The 21,744-nt window shown below is 42.8% G+C and overlaps 1 long non-coding RNA gene across 1 annotated transcript; it reads right to left on the bottom strand.

Moving 5' to 3' along the window:
- Positions 1 to 384: 384 nt before the first annotated feature.
- On the bottom strand, positions 385 to 13,897 carry LOC140129060 (uncharacterized). Its single transcript, XR_011855283.1, has 4 exons — positions 13,795 to 13,897; positions 11,829 to 12,092; positions 976 to 1,092; positions 385 to 577 (listed from the first exon to the last, which is right to left on the bottom strand). It is a non-coding gene; the product is annotated as an uncharacterized lncRNA (long non-coding RNA).
- Between the last annotated feature and the right edge of the window lie 7,847 nt (positions 13,898 to 21,744).

Raw genomic sequence — 21,744 nt, 5'->3', positions numbered from 1 at the left:
ATATAGTGCCAAAACTTTCTGCAGCACTTAACAGATCATATGTTACACAAAACTACAAAGTAAGACGTTACAGAACAATAACATGAACAGAAGGGTCAATCACAGCCACATAGGAGTGGTATCACGTGCAGAACAAAAAGGACAGTGCTGATAAATTCAAAATCCCCAATCTGTCAGCATAATGCAAGCTGTTGGCCATTTGTTAATTTTTTTTAGTTGTGCAAATACTTTATTTCCAATTTAAATACAAATATTTCTAATTAATCTCAGACACATTTTCCTTTTACTGCTTTACAAACACTGCAGTACAAAGTTTTACACTGAAAAAGTGCACAACCTCAACACCTTTAGTTCATTTTATTATTTTTCTCATTCATAATTTCCTTCCTTTTTCTCTGTGTACAATGTGGGCACACGTTGGATGTCTTGTCGTGTTTAAACATGGATTTCTTGGATAAGGCAGTTTTAGATAGCAAAGTGGGGACGAACCAACTCTCCGCTCTCCGCATCATAGATGACTATGACCCTGCAATTTCTGCTCTTTGTATAGGGTTCAGTCCTGGAAGCAAACTTTTATCTAGTAAAAATACATAAAATGTGAATGTGGTTTTTGCAACCTTGTTAACATGTGTAGAACATTTCTATTGGTGTAGGACTAATCCTCAAGCAAATCTGCTGCCAATCTGCTACACACCTGCAATACATTCACAGTGAATTCATTGGATAAGAAGAGTCATATTTGCCTAACTTTTAGGGAGATATTTTAGAAGTAAAAAGTTGATATTTCACTTAAAAGAGGTAATCCTAGAAAGGACATATCATACCCTAACTGAGGGGGCTAGTAGTTCAGTGGTGACTGGTTCTCATTAAATCTCATGCGTAAACACGTCCTTAATTTATTACTTTTTATAAATCAGAATACATTCAATAAAAATTGAACTGAGTGCTGAACTGAATTGTAGATGAGCAACTCACATTTAAATGAACTTTGCTACACAACTTCAAGAGATTCAGGTGTCCTAGTTTCTTATTCCAATCGTTTTCTTCTTTCCTGTACAATAGGGGACACTAGAGGTTGCCGAGGGCACATTCCTGTAACCAATAACCATGTTAGAATGTATTTGGATTTATCCTTTGCACAGTTTACAATAGTTCAGATAACATATACTATTTGATTTAGCCAGATAATACACCTTCTTTCATTCCTTAGTTCATTTTGGTCATAGTCAGCATTTTTAAACACACTGCTCTATAGTTTGGATGGAATAAAATTGACACAATATTCATAAACTTACTAAAGATGCCTGGAAAATTGCTGCACTGTACACTTTATAGCTCAGTCTCTTTAATTCTCACATAAACATATTATTAGTTACTTGGTTTTCTATTATGAGGGTCAAAGGAAATGAATAGTGTTAATGAATTCTTCACACATTCTCAGCAGTGTATTTTATTACTTATGGTTAGCAGCACTCCTGAGAACCACAGGATTTCAGCAGTACACTTTACCATTATTATTAAATTAGGATTTTTAGAATTGGAAATAGGCATTGAATGGAGACATAGTGACCTGCTACATAGGACTGTATAAAATATACATGCTTTGTTACATTAAGGGTTAATAATAAGACCTAATAATAGTAAAACCACATAAATTACCTCATTATAGAGACTGGACCTCTCAATGTATGAGAAACCAACTTGAAGAAGTTGTTAGGTGTTTTACAGGGGTAAAAACAAAGTCGAGGTGAAATTTACAATTGGTAACTTTTTTTTGACAATACATTAATTTTGGCCCAAAATTATAAATTCACAATGGATTAAACGACAGAAAGCTCCACAAAGTTTAATACTAGAGATGAGCGAGCACTAAAATGCTCGGGTACTCGTTATTGGAGACGAACTTTTCCCGATGCTCGAGTGCTCGTCTCGAAAATAACGAGCCCCATTGAAGTCAATGGGAGACTCAAGCATTTTTCAAGGGGACCAAGGCTCTGCACAGGGAAGCTTGGCCAAACACCTGGGAACCTCAGAAAAGGATGGAAACACCATGGAAATGGACAGGAAACAGCAGGGGAAGAATGCATGGATGCCTCTGAGGCTGCTGAATCGCACCATTATGCCAAAATTATGGGCAACAGCATGGCCATGACAGAGTGACCGAATGAGGCTAGGTAGCATCCAAAACATCCAATAATTGACCCTGACACTATAGGGGATGGCATGCAGAGGCAGCAGCAGCAGTGGCAGGCTAGAGAGTCTCATGGCGACATACCCTAAATGGACTCAGGTTTCACCAAAGGAGGTGAAATGATTTCCTATGTGAACAAAAGGTTGACGGTATATTTAGTCGATAACACAGCATGGTGTCGACATAGTGACCAAGTTCCATAATGTATCTGGTGAAACACCTGAAAAATGAGCCTGACACAGCTCTTTTGATAAGGGGACGACATGTGGAGGCAGCCATGGAGACGACTTCCATGATTAAGAGCGACAGTATGGGGCATTCATATTGCGCTGCTATGATTGCAACTTCAGGTTTCCAGCATGGCGGCGACAGATGGGCCGAGTTCCACTATGTATCTGGTGAAACACCTGAAAATTCTGCCTGACACAGCTTGTTTGATAAGGGGATGATGTGCTGCATATCCTCTCGTGCTCCAGCGTCTGGGGTATAGAGAGTTGAAATGAGACATTGGTGGACGCTGTGGAGGATCGTGGAGGCAAAATGGACAGGAAACAGCAGGGGCAGCATGCATGGATGCCTCTGAGGCTGCCTAATCTTGGGATGGAGCTGGCGGTCCACTGCCAGGCGAGCTTTCGCCTGTCCAAGCCCCTGTCTCTCGGCTCCTCCCCACCCAAAATGGGCCTGGGGGCCAGAAGCGGTTACTTTGAAAAAATTATAATTTTCAAAGCAGGCCGGGTCGTTTGAATATTTCACCTAGGAATAATGGAATAGCATACTGGTTCTATTTTTAATTGTTTTTACGGAAATGGTTCCATGATTAAGAGCGACAGTATGGGGCATCCATATTGCGCTGCTATGATTGCAACTTCAGGTCTCCAGCATGGCGGCGACAGATGGGCCGCGTTCCACTATGTATCTGGTGAAACACCTGAAAATTCTGCCTGACACAGCTCGTTTGATAAGGAGACGATGTATGGAGGCAGTGAACTAGTGGTAGATTAAAGGTGCTGCAGTTAAAACTATGTTAGTTGGATCTTGAGATGGAGCTGGCGCTCCGCTGCCAGGCGAGCTTTCGCCAATCCAAGCCCCTGTCTCTAGGCTACTCCCCAAACAGCACTTCTAAGAACCTTTTGTATAAGATCAAGTGTAGTAGCGTTCTTATAAGTTTAGGATATGGTGGGTGAGGGGAATGTAAACAGATGCGCAAGAAGCGCTGAAATAATATTGGTAAATGATAAAAGTTTGCCAGTATATTTTGTGGATTACACAGCAGGGTGGCGACAAAGTTAACAAGTTTGATGTGGAAGCCATGAAAACAACCCAAAATTCTGCCCGACACAGTTCGTTTGATAAGGAGACCATGTATGGAGGCAGCTATATGGACGACTTTTGGAGGCAGCTATGGCGATGACGTGTGGAGGTAGCAATGGAGACAACGTGTGGAGCCAGCTAAAAAGACGACATGTGGAGGCTGCTATGGAGACAATTTAATTTGGATAGTGCCTGTATGTGGCAGTCCAAAAAAGTTTTCAAACCAGAGGAGCAGGTAGGTGTTCCTGCAGAAAAATTAAATAAATTGAGTGCCTGTATGTGGCAGTCCAAAAAAGTTTTCAAACCAGAGGAGCAGGTAGGTGGTCCTCCAGAAAAAGTAAATAAATTGAGTGCCTGTATGGGGCAGTCCAAAAAAAGTTTTCAAACCAGAGGAGCAGGTAGGTGGTCCTCCAGAAAAATTAAATAGATTTAGTGCCTGTATGTGGCACTCCCAAAAATTGCTTAAAACAGAGGACCGGGTAGGTGGCCCTCCAGAAAAATTAAATACATAGAGTACTATAGCTAGAGCCAGTTGGCCCTGGCAAAAAATAGCCAGTTTCCTATGCTTTAGTGTACAAAGAGGAGGAGAAGGAGGACAATGAGGAGGAGGAGTGCATACATTATTCAGGTTGAGCTTCTTTCACCTGTTGGAGAATGAAAATCCGGAGAAATCCAGGCTTTATTCATCTTGATAAGCGTCAGCCTGTCAGCGCTGTCAGTCGACAGGCGTGTACGCTTATCGGTGATGATGCCACCAGCTGCACTGAAAACCCGCTCGGACAACACGCTAGCGGCAGGGCAGGCAAGAACCTCCAAGGCGTACAGCGCCAGTTCGTGCCACATGTCCAGCTTTGAAACCCAGTAGTTGTAGGGAGCTGTGTGATCATTTAAGACGATGGTATGGTCAGCTACGTACTCCCTCACCATCTTTCTGTAAAGATCAGTCCTACTCTGCCGAGACTGGGGACAGGTGACAGTGTCTTGCTGGGGTGACATAAAACTGGCAAAGGCCTTGTAAAGCGTACCCCTGCCAGTGCTGGACAAGCTGCCTGCTCGCCTACTCTCCCTCGCTACTTGTCCCGCAGAAGTACGCCCTCTGCCGCTAGCGCTGTCAGAAGGGAAATACTGTTTCAGCTTGTGCACCAGGGCCTGCTGGTATTCATGCATTCTCACACTCCTTTCCTCTCCAGGGATGAGAGTGGAAAGATTTTGCTTGTACCGTGGGTCCAGGAGAGTGAATACCCAGTAATCGGTGCTGGAATAAATTCTTTGAATGCGAGGGTCACGGGATAGGCAGCCTAGCATGAAATCTGCCATATGCGCCAGAGTCCCAACGCGCAAAAATTCACTCCCCTCACTGGCCTGACTGCCCATTTCCTCCTCCTCCAACTCCTCCAACTCCTCTTCTTCTGCCCATACACGCTCAACAGTGAAGGACTGAACAATGGTCCCCTCTTCTGTCTCGCCAACATTCTCCTCCTCTTCCTCCTCATCCTCTTCCACCTCCTCCGATATGCGCTGAGAAACAGACCTAAGGGTGCTTTGGCTATCAACAAGGGAATCTTCTTCCCCCGTCTCTTGTGACGAGCGCAAAGCTTCCGACTTCATGCTGACCAGAGAGTTTTTCAACAGGCCAAGCAGCGGGATGGTGAGGCTGATGATGGCGGCATCGCCACTGACCATCTGTGTTGACTCCTCAAAGTTACTCAGCACCTGACAGATATCAGACATCCACGTCCACTCCTCATTGTAGACTTGAGGAAGCTGACTGACCTGACTACCAGTTCTGGTGGAAGTTGACATCTGGCAGTCTACAATCGCTCTGCGCTGCTGGTAAACTCTGGATAACATGGTTAATGTTGAATTCCACCTCGTGGGCACGTCGCACAACAGTCGGTGAGCGGGCAGTTGGAGGCGGCGCTGCACTGCCCTGAGAGTGGCAGCATCTGTGCTGGACCTCCTGAAATGCGCACAGATGCGGCGCACCTTTGTGAGCAAATCAGACAGATTGGGGTATGTCTTGAGGAAACACTGAACTATGAGATTTAACACATGGGCCAGGCATGGCACATGTGTCAGTCTGCCGAGTTGCAGAGCCGCCACCAGGTTACGGCCGTTGTTACACACAACCATGTCTGGCTTCAGGTTCAGCGGTGCCAGCCACAGATCAGTCTGCGCCGTGATGCCCTGTAATAGCTCTTGGGGCGGTGTGCCTTTTATCGCCTAGGCTCAGCAGTTTGAGCACCGCCTGCTGTCGCTTAGCAATGGCACTGCTGCTGTGCCTAGAGCTACCGACTGATGGCGCCATGCCCACGGATGGTAATTCGGAGGAGGAGGAGGTGGAGGAGGGGTGGGAGGAGGAGGAGGCATAGTAGGCCTTTGAGACCTGGACCGAGGTAGGCCCCGCAATCCTCGGCGTTGGCAGTATATGAGCAGCCCCAGGGTCAGACTCGGTCCCAGCCTCCACCAAGTTAACCCAATGTGCCGTCAGCGATATATAGTGGCCCTGCCCGGCAGCACTCGTCCATGTGTCCGTGGTCAGGTGGACCTTGTCAGAAACGGCGTTGGTCAGGGCACGGATGATGTTCTCTGACACGTGCTTGTGCAGGGCTGGGACGGCACATCGGGAAAAGTAGTGGCGGCTGGGGACCGAATACCGAGGGGCGGCAACCGCCATGAGGTTTCGAAAGGCCTCGGTCTCTACCAGCCTATAGGGAAGCATCTCCAGGCTAAGCAACTTGGAGATGTGGACATTGAGGGCTTGGGCCTGTGGATGGGTTGCGTTATACTTCCTTTTGCGCTCCAGCGTCTGGGGTATGGAGAGCTGAACGCTGGTGGATGCTGTGGAGGATCGTGGAGGCGAAGATGGGGTTTTCGCACAGGAGGTGTTTGGGCCGTGGTCCTGGGCAGGGGGCTGACTAGCAGATGACACAGGGGAAGGAGCAGTGGTGTGCCCGGCCGGAGGTGAATGGGCTTGGTGCCATTGAGTGGGGTGTTTAGCATTCATATGCCTGCGCATACTGGTGGTAGTTAAGCTAGTAGTGGTGGAACCCCTGCTGATCCTGGTTTGGCAAAGGTTGCACACCACAGTCCGTCGGTCATCCGGTGTTTCTTTAAAGAACCTCCAGACTTCTGAAAATCTAGCCCTCGCCACGGGAGCTTGACTACGGGCAACATTTGGCGCTGATGCACCAGCTCTGGCCCTGCCTCTCCATCTGGCCCCACCACTGCCTCTTCCAACCTGTTCTGCTATAGGACTCGCCTCCATCTCAGAAGCACTTTGTTCACCCGGCCTATCAACCCAGCTTGGGTCTGTCACCTCATCATCCTCCGATCCCTCAGTCTGCTCCCCCCTCGGACTTCCTGCCCTGACAACAACTTCACCACTGTCTGACAACCGTGTCTCCTCATCGTCCGACACCTCTTTACACACTTCTTCCACTACGTCAATAATGTCATCATCACCCACAGACTGCGACTGGTGGAAAACCTGGGCATCGGAAAATTGCTCAGCAGCAGTGGTTTGTGACTGTGGGAAGGGTCCAGAAAACAGTTCCTCAGAGTATGCCGCTTCAAATGCCAAATTTTGCTGGGAGGGGGCAGACTGGGGGGAAGGAGGCTGAGGTGTAGGAGCCGGAGGAGTGCTGATTTCGGTGACATGGGTGGACTGCCTGGTGGACAAATGGCTAGATACATTGTCCGCAATCCACGACATCACCTCTTCGCACTGTTCTGGCCTCAACAGTGCTCTACCACGAGTCCCAGTAACTTGAGACATGATGAACCTAGGGAGTGTAGCTCTGCGGCGTTCCCCTGCTCCCTCATCAGCAGGTGGTGTCTCACCCCGCCCAGGACCACGGCCTCTGACCCCTGCAGTAGTTGGACGCCCACGTCCACGCCCTCGTCCTCTACCCCTAGCCCTCGGGTTAAACATTTTCCAAATTAAAGTGTAAACTTTTAATTTTTTTTTTTTTTGTGTGTTTATTCTTTTTTTTATTTTTATTTTTTTTTTAACCAAAACGATGCTATCCTATTGCTATGGCTAGTTTCTAACCTACACTGACAGCACACAACTGGATTTTGTGCTTTGCAAGATGAGTTTGAGCTATAAAATGAAATAAAGGTAAAAATAAATAAATAAATCAGCAGACTCTGCCTAATTCTAATCAAACCCCTAATAAATTGTCCCACTTCGGTGTTTGAGGTGGATATGCGTGTCACTAAGAACTAAACACAACGGTCGCAGGTCTCCCAGCAAATTCCTCACAATATGGTACTAGCTGCACTACTAATGCCAGCAAGCCCAGCCACAAGCAAACCAAAAAAAGGAAAATATAACGCTATTGTAGGCCTAAGTAAGCTGTTGGGGTTCTCCTATGGCTATTTTGTAGCCGACACTGAAAGCACACTGCTTTGCAAGAAGAGTTTGAGCTATAAAATGTAATAAAGGTAAAAAAAAATAAATAAATCAGCAGACTCTGCCTAATTCTAATCAAACCCCTAATAAATTGTCCCACTTCGGTGTTTGAGGTGGATATGCGTGTCACTAAGAGCTAAACACAACGGTCGCAGGTCTCCCAGCAAATTCCTCACAATATGGTACTAGCTGCACTACTAATGCCAGCAAGCCCAGCCACAAGCAAACCAAAAAAAGGAAAATATAACGCTATTGTAGGCCTAAGTAAGCCGTTGGGGTTCTCCTATGGCTATTTTGTAGCCGACACTGAAAGCACACTGCTTTGCAAGAAGAGTTTGAGCTATAAAATGAAATAAAGGTAAAAAAAAAATAAATAAATCAGCAGACTCTGCCTAATTCTAATCAAACCCCTAATAAATTGTCCCACTTTGGTGTTTGAGGTGGATATGTGTGTCACTAAGAGCTAAACACAACGGTAGCAGGTCCCCCTGCAAATTCCTCACAATATGGTACTAGCTGCACTACTAGTGCCAGCAAGCCCAGCCACAAGCAAATTTAAAAAAAAATGTATAACGTTATTGTAGCCCTAAGAAGGGCTGTTGGGTTCTTGTAGAATCACTGCTGCCTTACGCTATTCTAATAGAACACCCTAACGCTTTCCCTGACCAGCAGCAGCTCTCTCCCTAGCGGCATCCAGACACAGAATGATCCGAGCAGCGCAGGCAGGGGCTAATCTATTCCAGGGTCACCTGATCTGGCCAGCCAACCACTGCTATCGACGTGTAAGGGTACCACGTCATGCTGGGTGGAGTGCAGAGTCTCCTGGCTTGTGATTGGCTCTGTTTCTGGCCGCCAAAAAGCAAAACGGCGGGAGATGCCATTTTCTCGAGCGGGCGAAGTATTCGTCCGAGCAACGAGCAGTTTCGAGTACGCTAATGCTCGAACGAGCATCAAGCTCGGACGAGTATGTTCGCTCATCTCTATTTAAAGGGAACCTACCACCACGAATCTACCTATAAAGGTAGATCGGGTGGTAGGTGGATGTATGGGACGTGAGGATAGCCCTTTTTAGAGCTAATCCTCACGTCCCCGCTAGCCTAGCATAAACTTTATTTCCCTAATATGTTAATTTAATTAAGCGGCTACCGGGGCGTGGAGTAGCCGGACACGAGGCTACACGGCGCGGCTACTCCACTCCCCAGTAGCTGCTTTCCCCCGCCTACCCTGTGATCTTCGGCGCGCAGCATGCGCAGTAACTCCGGCCAAGATGCGCGATCTCGGGAACGAGGCCGGAGTTACTGCGCATGCGCAGAACTCCGGCTTCTCGGACGAGGGCGCGCAGCTGCCAGGAGCTGCGCGCCGAAGATCACAGGGTAGGCGGGGGAAAGCAGCTACTGGGGCGTGGAGTAGCCGCGCCGTGTAGCCTCGTGTCCGGCTACTCCACGCCCCGGTAGCCGCTTAATTAAATTAACATATTAGGGAAATAAAGTTTATGCTAGGCTAGCGGGGACGTGAGGATTAGCTCTAAAAAGAGCTCTCCTCACGTCCCATACATCCACCTACCACCCGATCTACCTTTATAGGTAGATTCGTGGTGGTAGGGGCCCTTTAATACCCAATTTCTTCCACATACACTGATACCCCATATGTTGTGGTAAACTGCTCTACGGGCACACAGCCGGGCATAGAAGGGAAGGAGGCGCTATTCAGAGCAGAGTTGCATTTCACATTTTACAGGCCATAAAATGTTTATTTTATTGTAATGTGTACATATGGGGGCTTAGTATTTCCAGGATGAGATCCACTTTTGAGTTAAATCATCTAATATCTAATTGTGTTCAATAGCTAATTGATGAGATTTTATTAACTCTCTTTCTTGGTGAGAATAAGAAATTCATTCATTCTGGTTTAGGGTTTTTAGTTTTTTCTTTGTAGGCCTGTACACTGTACAATAAAATTATTATGTAGATAAAATACAATTATTTGCACAGTAAATAAAAATGTAGCCTCTTGTTTCCTCTCGGGTGTTACGAACACCATTTTACACATATGGCCAATAGATAACAATGATTGGCACTAAACTAAGTCATTGTTTGATCCTTGAGTCCATGTGACATAATTCTTTTTAAAACAATATCATAGTCCGCTACACTATTTTCTATTATAAAACCTTAAATTTGGCAGAAGGTCAATTAGAAGTGAATGATATCCATTTGGTCGTTCATAAAAGGTTTATACACATCAGATTTGTTGCAGAAATGTCCCCTATTTTCTCATTAATCTTTATGGGAATTACTAAAATACATGGGTACACTATAGAAACAAGCCATTCACATGCATGAAATTGGTCTTAAGCCAAATATATTTATAATCCAAATCTTCTACAAATCAGAATAAGTAAAGATTATTGCTGTAAATAATCACCAAAATACCTTCATTTGGTCATTAAAATTCAGGCGTAGTGTAACCAGAGCAGGATGTGTATAGGTGACAATATCAACACACAAAAAAATTAAATGTCACCCTGACATCTCTTTTGGAATGTATCCATGAGGTTTCATCTTGGATTCAAACAAACAACTGTCAGGGAACAGATGCATTGAAGCTAAGCTAATAACAACAAGCTTCATTTATGCAAATGAAAAGAAAAAGAGAGAGATTTGTTTCTGAGATTTTTCATTTCACACCTGAGCGAGAAGCACAGTATAAAGCTCCATAACAGATGCTCTTTTTAGATAATGTCAGGCTGTAATGTTTGTGAACTACGTGTGTCAACTAGTTAAATCAATGCCATATATGTTTAACTGGTGTTTAGCAAATTACTTCCAATCCGTGTAAGTCATACAAATAGCCTAAAAAGGAATAATGAGATTGTGGATTTATCCTAATCCGCACAACTTGGCCTTATTATCTACAACATTATTCTCCCTTGGCATTTTTTATTTTTTTTTTCAATCTGTCAAACATCACTAACAAAACATCCAAGGATGCAAATGAGGGATCCTTTGTGAAAAATTAAACAATGGAAAATGGAAAACACTGTTTGAGAGACTTCTCTGTGGAACTATAAGAATTGAGAACACAACAAAATGCCTTAAATATAATACATAGGAAAATCTTACTAAAATATATATTTTTTGTGATCTTACACTCATTTAAATATATCATACATCAGTATTTCTGTGTAATAGGCAATAACCCTGTGATAATCAGTCTGTAGAATGCATTTCCTCTCTATACTCCACGGCATGTGCAGATGTTAAAGTAAGAGACACATCATTTAACTTTAGTGTGAAACATGGTTTGCTCTTTGTCTCAGCTGGGAAGAAAACATGGGTGAGCTAATAAAGCAAACTAGAAAAAAATCCTATGCGAAATGCATCTTAACAGGAAAAGATTCGATTTAGAATTGAAGAGAAAATATTCCCGATCATTAAGCTTATTGCTGCAAGTTCCCCTTCTGCAGTGAACGCTCTCCCTCCATCTAAAAAGAAATAAATGTGTCTAATCATTGATGTCTACAGCTCCCTTACAGACATATGTGTCTATGAGGTAACATATCATTTGATTATAATTTGCAGTGGACACTTGCAGCTACAGTATTCTCACTTTTATCATCCCACTACTCATGTTATTATATATTCAAGAGGTTAGCAAAAAGGGAAGAATGCAAAAAAAGACACTAAAGGATGACCTCTTGGAATTATACTTAAATTTCATTCTAGTTTCACAAAAGGCAACTGTGGTGAATATATAGAAGCATATAGCACAGCACATGTCAGGTCTTTTCATGTACTTGAGTGCATTACCCATGTAACAACTTAAAACAATATGAATGTTCTTATGCTTCTACATCTTCATCTTTCTTCTTTAAAAGTCAAGTGATTAAATGCAATGGAGGCACAGTACCTTTTCTCCTGTGGGACGCAACTCATGAGTAGAGGTAGTTTACCATTACAGATTCCTTATCTTGGGGCGGCATTCATTCGGACATTCAATGGTCCTGCGGTTGATTTCTGTACTGGTGTATGATCTCTCCGCTCAAAAAAACAAACTCCTCCACCTTTTGTTCCACGTCTGCCGATTAGACTCTCATGCATGCTCAGTAAGAACTTGCCCAACTCTGAGTTTCGCCTAGGACGGCTTCTTCAACTGTCTGCCACCTCCTCCAGCCTTATGCAGAAACAAAGCTGGATAGGGTAAGTAACTCCATGGGTGTGCAGGCCACTTCACACCTTCTTGTAGACCTTCTAGCATCAAGAATCTTCATAGAATTGCCTCTTAACTTCACAAGGACATACAGTATGGGCAATAACTTCATATACTAGTATTTAGTGTATAGTATAATATGGGCCACCCAAGTCATATACCAGGTACATTTTTGGGCAGTGGAGTGAACTTGCTGTACTCTCAATGTGAACATAGTGAGCTAAGAGAGCTTGCCCTCTATAGATGGCTCTAAATAATTACATCATAACCTATTAAATCCCTTCCAGGAATTCTCAGGACCCTCCTTCTTACAAAACTTCACCCTCCTTGTTTTTCAGTATGACTGACCCTACATAGTATGCTACTTTAAAATATATTTCTTAGGCTGAATTCACACAACCATTGAAGGATGTATATACAACCGTGTATATATGTCCCTTAAAAGCCGGCAATGGGTGCACGTTGCAGTACACAGCAGCACGGTGCCACAACCGGGAAAAGCTAGGACATGTCCTATCTTTTCCCGTATTACGGCGCCATACGCCATATATCTCTATGATGAGGGATGGGCGTGAGCAGCGTTCACCTCCTCCTCTCCCATGTGGCGACGTGTGCCTGCCGTGCTACGGGATGGCGGGCACACATTAGTGTAAATGCTGACTTAGATTTTACTTCATAAAAAAGCAAAAGAAGGAGAGGTTCACTCACGTCAGAGTTCAATCAGTTTACAGTCAGAGTTTGTTCAGTATCTCAGCTTTTTATACGCGGCTTCAATGCTTTTTTTAATGCATTTATCACTCGCAGATAATGCAGGTGAAAAGGGACGATGGCAATTGATGCGTGAAAAATGCATTGCACTTGCATGTGTCTCAGAGTGCACTGAATTTTTGATGAATCTGCATAGACATGTATGGTACGTTTTTCATGCACGTGACTTGCAAAAGTAAAGCATGCTGAGATTTAAATGCACATTAAAAAAAACTTGCGTGTGCGTGAAAAAAAATGCTGAAGTCTGAAAAAGTCTGTTGATTACAATGAGTCAGAGTGCAATGCAAGTTGTGCATGTCAAAATCACAAGCAGAGCATGCACGTAAAAACACAAGTGTGAAAGGAGCCTATCCCTGTCAATTTAAGTAACTTTGAACTTCAACTTGACACATTGGGGCCTCTACGCCGGTGAGGAGCCAGCGTTTCTGTCCCCACACCTGCACACTCGCTGATGCCAGTGAATTTTCACATGTAACCACAATATTCACCTTTAAGTTCCACCCACTGTAAGGTCATATTAGAAACTTCAGAACAAAAATGGAAAAAACAATAGTGCAATAGAGTTTTCCAAAACCAAAGAGGTTATTTTAATTTGATATACTCACAAATGATAAAATACCCATAAAACAATTTAAAAAGCTCACTCGGTTCCTGCCCGATAGAGTTTCGCCTAATTGGCTTCTTCCTGGGCTTTTGGTTCTGAAGTTTCTAATATGACCTAAACAGCAGGTGGAACTTAAAGGTTAATATTGTGGTTACTGAGCCGAAATATCTCCTCACCCACACCCAGATCACCTTGCATGGTGGATGAACCTGGTAATTTAGTTAGAACACTATTCAGACATAGTGGAAACTGCAACTATATCTCTACTCCTAAAGATTTGAATCAGATACCTACAGGAACTGTTGCCTTTTTTGCTCTTACTATTGTACAATACTATTGTATTGCAGTATGTAGTTATTTTACTGCTGATCAGTACTTTACTGGCAGGCTATTAGATATCACTATCCATGGCTGGCTTATGAATCTCTATGAGACTGTAGGCTGCCATGGCAACCAATTGCCCTACAATGACATCACGGGGATCGGTGATTGTCCATCCCAGATTGGCAGCTCTATTAGGTACCGCAATCAGGTTCAACCATGACACCTAAAAGGTTAACTGCCATGATCGTTGCCAGCACCGACCGCAGCAGTTGCAGGAGGCTTATGAGCCCATGAGTTCTCTCCACATACCCCCCTGCAGCACCAGGACATAAATCAGAACCTTTCAAAGCTAAAACTCTTCTAGGAAAGATTTTTAAATACTGTCAACTATGTATATATGTCACGTCAAAAATGTTGTTAATTACAACAAATAAATGCTTCATGTCCAATCTTCAGTGTCCTTAAGTTCCCAGAGATGACATCAAAAAGTCGAGCTTGGTTTGTGTGCCACATAAGCAGTGTTTTCCTTCCAACAAGTGCTAGTATTTTTTCAATTGTTCTAAAGGGACTTTAAGATTTCCTTCACAGCGTCATGCAGTGGATGTAAATGGCACAATATATGTACAATCTGTTGTCATTAGCAATGGGTAGAATTAAAAGCCGGACAATAATTTAAACAGTACAATTCTTCTTTGTTTTCCTATTTTTTGTATCAGCTTTGTCAATTTCTTCAGTTGCTCTGGTGTATGGTGGATAAGTACTGCAGAGTCTGTAGAGAGGGTACGGGTAACCTAGCTTTTAGAAGCCCAAACTAAAAATAAATATGCCGATTGTAGTATTACATGTTATTTTCTTCCGTAAATTGGCGCTAGTTTAGAATTAAGAAAGAACAGTTTGTTCTGTCAAAGTACATTAGTCAAATTATTTTGGAAGGCTGTCTGGATGTGCTTCTCACAACATAATTCTCAGTTTTTCATATTTAAAGTGACTCATGCTGGAGTAATGCTTCCTGTTAAGTTTCCAGCACTTACATTTGGAGATTTAGTGATTAAAATTGAGATCCTATACCTGTAAATATGACATGATGTGATATTGTCCCTAAACTGCCAGGAAGGAAAGGCATTAATCATTTAGTTCCCTCTTTTTTCATCAAATCTTGGTGTTTATGTTTTGCTATCTGTATTTAAGCACAAAATATTTTTTTTCTTCAATAAAAATGGTGAACACAAGAGTCTACCATGTGTATCAGTATGGAGTATAATATTTATTGTCATGATCTGCTATTTGATCAATCTAATGGGCTAATGTAGGAATCAAACTACTATGTTACTGTGAGGTGCCAATATATACAAAATAAAACATATTTATTCACTATTATCTACTTCACCATATTTTGAGAATGAAAACAGTAGTGCTTATATGTGTTGGATGAATGCATGAACACACTTATTTAACCCCTTAAGGACGCAGCCATTTTACAGCTTAAGGCTCAGTCCCATTTTTTAGATTTTGACCTGCGTCTCTTTATATGGTTATAACTTTTGAACACTGTTACTTATCAAAGCGATTCTGAGATTGTTTTTTCCCCACATGTTGTACTTCATTTTAGTGGTAAATTTTGGCTGATAAGTTTTGCGTTTATTTACAAAAAAAAGAAAAAAATGATGAATTTTTAGAAAAATTTGCCATTTTCGAAATTCAAAATCACCGCGTTTTCAGGCAGATCGATTTACCACCTAAATAACTTGCAGAATAACATTTCCCATTTGTCTACTTTACATTTTCATAATTTTTGAAATGTTTGGATAATTTATTTTGATGTCACGCGGCCTACAAATCGAATAGCGATTTTCCGTATTTTCAGAATTGACTATTTTGGGGATAAATACTGTTTGAAATCAAATTTTAGATATTTAACAACAAAAACCCCCTATATAACCAACCCATTTTCAAATCTGCACCCCACAAACTATCAGAAACAGCATTTACAAAGATTGTTAACCCCTTGAGATCTTCATAGTAATTGAATCAAAATGGCGGTGAAATTTAGAATTGCGAGGCGCAGGAGGGAAGGAGGGACCTGAAGCTGCCAGGATTTTTGTTTTCTCGTTGCCCCCTTTTGAAGGCTATACATTTTTCGCTTTTCCGTTATTTGGGTCATGTGACGGCATTTTTTTTGCGGGATGAGATGCTTTTTCCAGTGTTACCATTTTGGGGTTGGTATCACCTATTGTTGAAAATTTAGGAACTTTTTTTGAGGTCATGAGTAGAAAAGCATCAATTCTGTACTGGATTTTTTACCTTTTTTTTTTTTTTTCGTGTTCACCGTATAGCCTAATAATCATGTTATCTTTATTCTATGGGTCGATAAGATTACGGGGATACCAGACATGAATATTTTTTCTTATGTTTTACTAAATTTGCCAAATAAAACCCTAATGTGGGGAAAAATCTATAATTTTTGCATCGCCGTCTTCCAAGTGGCATAACATTGTTACGTTTTTGGCTACAGAGCTGGTTGATGGCTTGCTTTTTGCGGGACATGTTGTTCTTTGCAAAGGTATCATTCTGGAGTACATATGTTTTGTTGATCACTTTTTATTGCATTTTTAGTGGGATATAATAGGTAAAAATCATAATTTTTGGCGGGTTTTTAACGTTTTTTTTTACAGCGTTCATCATATGGGTTCAATAGTTATTTAGTTTTATTCTATAGATTGTTACGGACGCGATGATACTATATATGTGGGGTTTGTGTTATGATTTAGACTTTTTTGAGCGTTATATGTCTCTTTACATGTTTTGGGGCTTATGGGCATTTTTAGTGATTTATAAAGTAATTTTTTATTGAAAAACATTTTTTTTTACATTTTTTTACATGATCCACCATGGGATCTGATTGCTTGTTCTTGATAATACTCTGCAATACTAATGTATTGCAGGGTATTATCAGTGCCAGCCTATGCAGATGCATAGGCTGACACTTTGCCTTTAAGATGACGTCACAGACGCCATCTTAAAGGCAATCCCTCCAGACTTCTCTGGGGTCCCGATCGGACCCCAGAGGTGCCAAAACAGCGTTCGCCCCCCCCCCCCCCCCCCGAAAACGGTGCGGGGGGGGCCGATCGTGGGGTAAAGACCCCCAGAAGGCATGTTAAATGCCGCAGTCGCGTTGACCGCGGCATTTAACGGGTTAAACACCCGCGATCGGAGCCCACTCCGACCACGGGTGTTAGCCGGGGATGTCAGCGGTAGATTACCGCTGAAATCCCGCGGCTAACGATGCCGGTTCGGCTGCTGTGCAGCGCTGAACCGGCATCGTCTCCGCGCAGTAGCTGTACTGCGCTGAGCGCTAATCGTCGAAAGCTGCGCAGTACAGCTATGGCGCGGAGCGCTAAGGGGTTAAAGGAAATCTAACGTTTTGAATTTACTTTTTTTTGTTGATCAAGAGGTTGATTCTGAAATCACTGCCTTATCCCTATGTATGTTCTATATTTCTTCTTAAGCTGGCTGTCCTTTATTTATGTACATACAAATTCTTGCAGAAGGCTACTGCATGCCATGAGTAGTCTCTGCAGAAACAACTCCCCTGTGCATCTATACCACTATTTATACCACATTGTGGCTCTGTGAATTCCCCTTTAGCTGCCAATGCACCAGGAGCCACTGCGACTGTGCGGGCTGAGTAGCCTCTACGAGTAATTTGCATATACAGTACATAAATAAAGTTTAAAAACCGATATGCAGCTTTACAAGAAATAATAAAACATGCACAGGGAAGAGGCAGCGATTAGGAATCTACCACTGGATCTACTACTGACATTCTTTCATTTCTAAATTAGTAAAATGTTTTTGTCTCTTCACTCACAAGATTATATTGAAAATGTGAGTGACTCCAAAGTGTAGACAGACATTCATACAACTATTATTAAAGGAAACCTACCACTTGAAGTGGTAGGTGTAAGGAGGAAATACCGAGCACCAGCTCAGGGTGAGCTGGAGCTTATTTTTGTTAGTGTTTTAAACCGCTGTATCGCGGTTTAAAACACTTTTTAAACTTTATAGCCAAAGCTGCTTTGGCGCACGGAGGTACGCGCTTGGTGCACCATGCGCGCGACCGTGCGCGTGGCTCTCCTTCACTACCTATGTAGCCGCGCGCATGGTCGCGCATGGTCGCGCATGGTCGCCAAAGCAGCTTCGGCTATAAAGTTTAATAAGTGTTTTAAACCGCGATACAGCGGTTTAAAACACTAACAAAAATAAGCTCCAGCTCACCCTGAGCTGGTGCTCGGTATTTCCTTCTTACACCTACCACCTCAAGTGGTAGGTTTCCTTTAAACTCACTACATAATGGAAGTAACCCTGATTTTGGTATTCTACTATATGAACATTTTTCTCTGTTTATTCTTATTATCATTTGATCTACTTGATTTTTAAGACTTTTTTTAAGAGAGGCAAGTACACTTCTGTAGGAATATGAATATATGATAACATCTTAAATAGGAGCTGGTTCTTTGATATAAAAATAATGATAGTTATTCTAACATACCTTGTACTAATGAAAGCACTGTCATTTTGTCTACTACTTAGAAATGTTATCATTATAGGTTTTTTAATCAGAAAATTCAATGCTTTAACACCTACTTACAATGTTAGTATTGAGAAGTTGAAATATATTTCAGATCTCCTAAATTTGCTTTTTTTGTCCACCATTACTTCTTTGGTTACGCCAGAATTCTAATCATAAGCTTCAGCTCTCTTAATGCGTCTTTTTAATGGGTTTAGATTTGATGAGTGGTTTCCAAAACATAGAGCTTATAGGCCATAATTAGTATCTATGACAGTTGCAGTAAAAATCATTTGGAATAGTAAAGCAAATCAAAATACATTAACACTAGAAAACATTCGTGCCACAGAACAACGGAAGAAAAAATATTTATAAATTCTTAAAATATACACTGAAGAGATAAATAATGATTTTATTATTATTTATTTATAGAACACCATTAATTCCATGGTGCTGTACAATCAGTAGGGATTCACATACCTTACATTAAGAAAAAAACAGGTGCAAGTACAAATTACAAAACTACAGTGATCAGGAGACAAGTACAGTGATCAGGAGACAATCTATATATGGGGGGGATATGAGGTGAGGGAGCAGTGTAGTTAATGTGCATTGTAAGCAAACCTGAACAGGTAGGTTTTAAAAAGTGGGGGACAGTCTGCCACATTTGGGTAGAGAGTTCCAGAGTATGAGAGATGCACGGGAGAAGTCCTGGATGCAGTTGTGAGAAGAGTGGATGGTAATAGAGTGAAGCTGAAGGTCCTATGAGCAATGGAGATTACATGTGTGGCGGTATTGCCTGATGAGTTCAGAGATATATGGAGGGGACATGTTGTGGATGGCTGTGTAGATCATGTTTAGTATTTTAAATTGAATTCGCTGTGCAGTGGGTAACCAGTGGAGAGACTGGCAGAGAGGAGAGGCAGAGGAGAATCGAGGAGACAGATGGATTAGTCGAGCAGCAGAGTTTAGGATAGATTGGAGGGGTGTTCGAGAGTTAGCTGGGAGACAGCAGAGAAGAGTGTTGCAGTAGTCCAAGCAAGAGATGATGAAGGCATGGACTAGGCAGTAAGGACCTGGATGTGAGGCTTAAAGGATAATGGAGAGTCAAAGGTGGCACCAAAGCAACAGGCTTTAGAGACTGGGGAGAGTGTGGAGCCATGAATTGTGATGGTTAGGTCAGGTGGAACACATGTAGTAGGTGAAGGAAAGATTATGAGTTCTGTTTTGTCCATGTTAATTTTTAGAAAATAGGAAGAGAAAAAGGAGGATATGGCTCACAGACATTCTGGAATTCTGGCTAAAAGAGAGGAGATATGTGGACTAGAAATATAGATCTGTGTATCGTCTACGTATGAATGGTGTTGGAACCCATGGGACTTAATTTGGCGTCCCAAGCCAGAGGTGTAGAGGGTGAAGAGCAGGGGTCCCAGGACAGAGCTCTAAAGGAACACCAACAGAGAGGGGGGTGTAGAGGTGGTGTCGGTGTGATAGACACTGAATGTCTGGTTGGAAATGTATGAGGAGATCCAGGAGAGGTCACAGTCAGTGATACCAAAAGAACAAAGCATCTGCAGCAGGAGAGAATGGTCGACAGTGTCAAAAGCAGAGGGCAGGTCAAGGGAGAGGAGAACAGAGTAGTGATGTTTTGCCTTGGCTGACAGTAGGTCATCAGAAACGTTGGTCAGGCTAGTCTGTGGAGTGATTGGGTTGAAAAACAGATTGTAGTTTGTCAAGGACAAAGTTGTACAACAGGTAGGAAGATAGCTCTATGTGGATATGTTGTTCAAGGAGTTCAGGATGAGGAGGATGAGTTCAGAGATGGCTTCTACTGGAGCTGTTTGACAGTTGTATGTTTAAAGGAAGATGGAATGATACCAGTGGATACCGAAAGGTTAAAGAGATGAGTTAGGGCTGGAATGAGCGCAGTGAAGAGGTTGGGGATAAGATGTGATGGTATTGGGTCAAGCTCACAAGTGGTGAGATGTGAGCTTGACAGCACAGAGGAATCTTTCTCATCAGTGGTGGAAGAGAAGTTAGTCAACAGTGATTTGGATTGGATACTGTTGGTTAGCAGGGACGGGGATCAGATATTGTGGGTGGGTTGCAAGAGATGAAGGTTGAAACTTTCTCTGATGTCATCTATGTCATCTTTGTGAGGCAAATTCCTCATCTGAAATGAGAGAGGCTAGGGAGGGTGCAGGTGGACATAGAAGGAAATTAAGATAAAGAAGATATTAGATTAATGAAGTAATCCTGTTTAGCAAATGCAAGGGTCAGACAGTAGGTGTTCTCCTTAAGGAGAGATTGCCAATTAAGGCCACCTTAAAGACGTGTGGAGACTTAAAGCCATAGATGCTCCACTAGGGAATTCTGGGAAGAATGCAAATAAGTTTTCCAAGGTGTTCAATGGAAAACAATACCTCCCAATACATCCCACACCATGTTTTAAGACTTCTTGTAGGTCATACTTGGTGTTAAGGGGGCTGCCTTTCAAGGTAGCAAAAGGAGGTATTGTTTTCCATTTAACACCTTGGAAAACTTATTTGCATTCTTCCTAGCAAATGCAAGTGCAGATTTGTTGGTGAATATCGCCTGCTTGTCTGACCAAAGGTCTTCCTTCAAGAGGGAGTTCTTCCAATGCCATTCAGCACTCCTTGCACTCTACCTCAGATGTTTTGTGAGGTTGGTGTGTCAGGGTTTCCAGTTAGGCAGTGAGACTGAGGGGGGCTACAGAGTCCAGGGCTGAAGAAACTGTGGTGTTGTAGAAGGTGGCAGCAGTTTATAACTCCTTGAATGAGGATTTGGAAGAGAGAGGTAGGAGAGTCTCAGGTATCCAGATGTTTGATATTCCTACATGGGTGTATAAGCCTGTGGACTGTGGTCGGATAGGAGGAGAGTAGAGTAAGATTGGATAGGGAACAAAGGCAGGTGAAAATGAGGTCAAGTGTGTGACCGTCTTTATGAGTGGCTGTGGAGGACCACTGTGAGAGGCTGGATGAGGTGGTAATTGAGAGGAGCTTTGAGGTAGCATAGTAAGCTATATCAATGGGAATGTTAAAGTCCCCCATGATGATAGAATGGATGTCAGAGGAGAGAAAGTGAAGAAGCCAGGTATTAAAGTGATCAATAAAAGCAGTGCCAGGACCAGGGGGTCGGTAGATGACAGCCACTTGGAAGTTAGAGGGAGTATAGATGTGGATGAAGTGGACTTCGAAAGAGGAAAAGGTGAGAGAGGGTAGAGGTGGGATTGGCCTGAAGGAGCAGTTGTCAGACAGGAGAATGCCAACTCCTCCACAAGGTTTATACAGGGCTGGGGAGTGTGGTTAAAGCGGAGGTTACCATAACAGAGC

The sequence above is a fragment of the Engystomops pustulosus genome, chromosome 4 (assembly GCF_040894005.1).
Source record: "Engystomops pustulosus chromosome 4, aEngPut4.maternal, whole genome shotgun sequence".
Classification (NCBI taxonomy): Eukaryota; Metazoa; Chordata; class Amphibia; order Anura; family Leptodactylidae; genus Engystomops; species Engystomops pustulosus.
The sequence above is the reverse complement of the archived record's forward strand: the minus strand, read 5'-3'. Positions and strand labels throughout refer to the sequence as shown.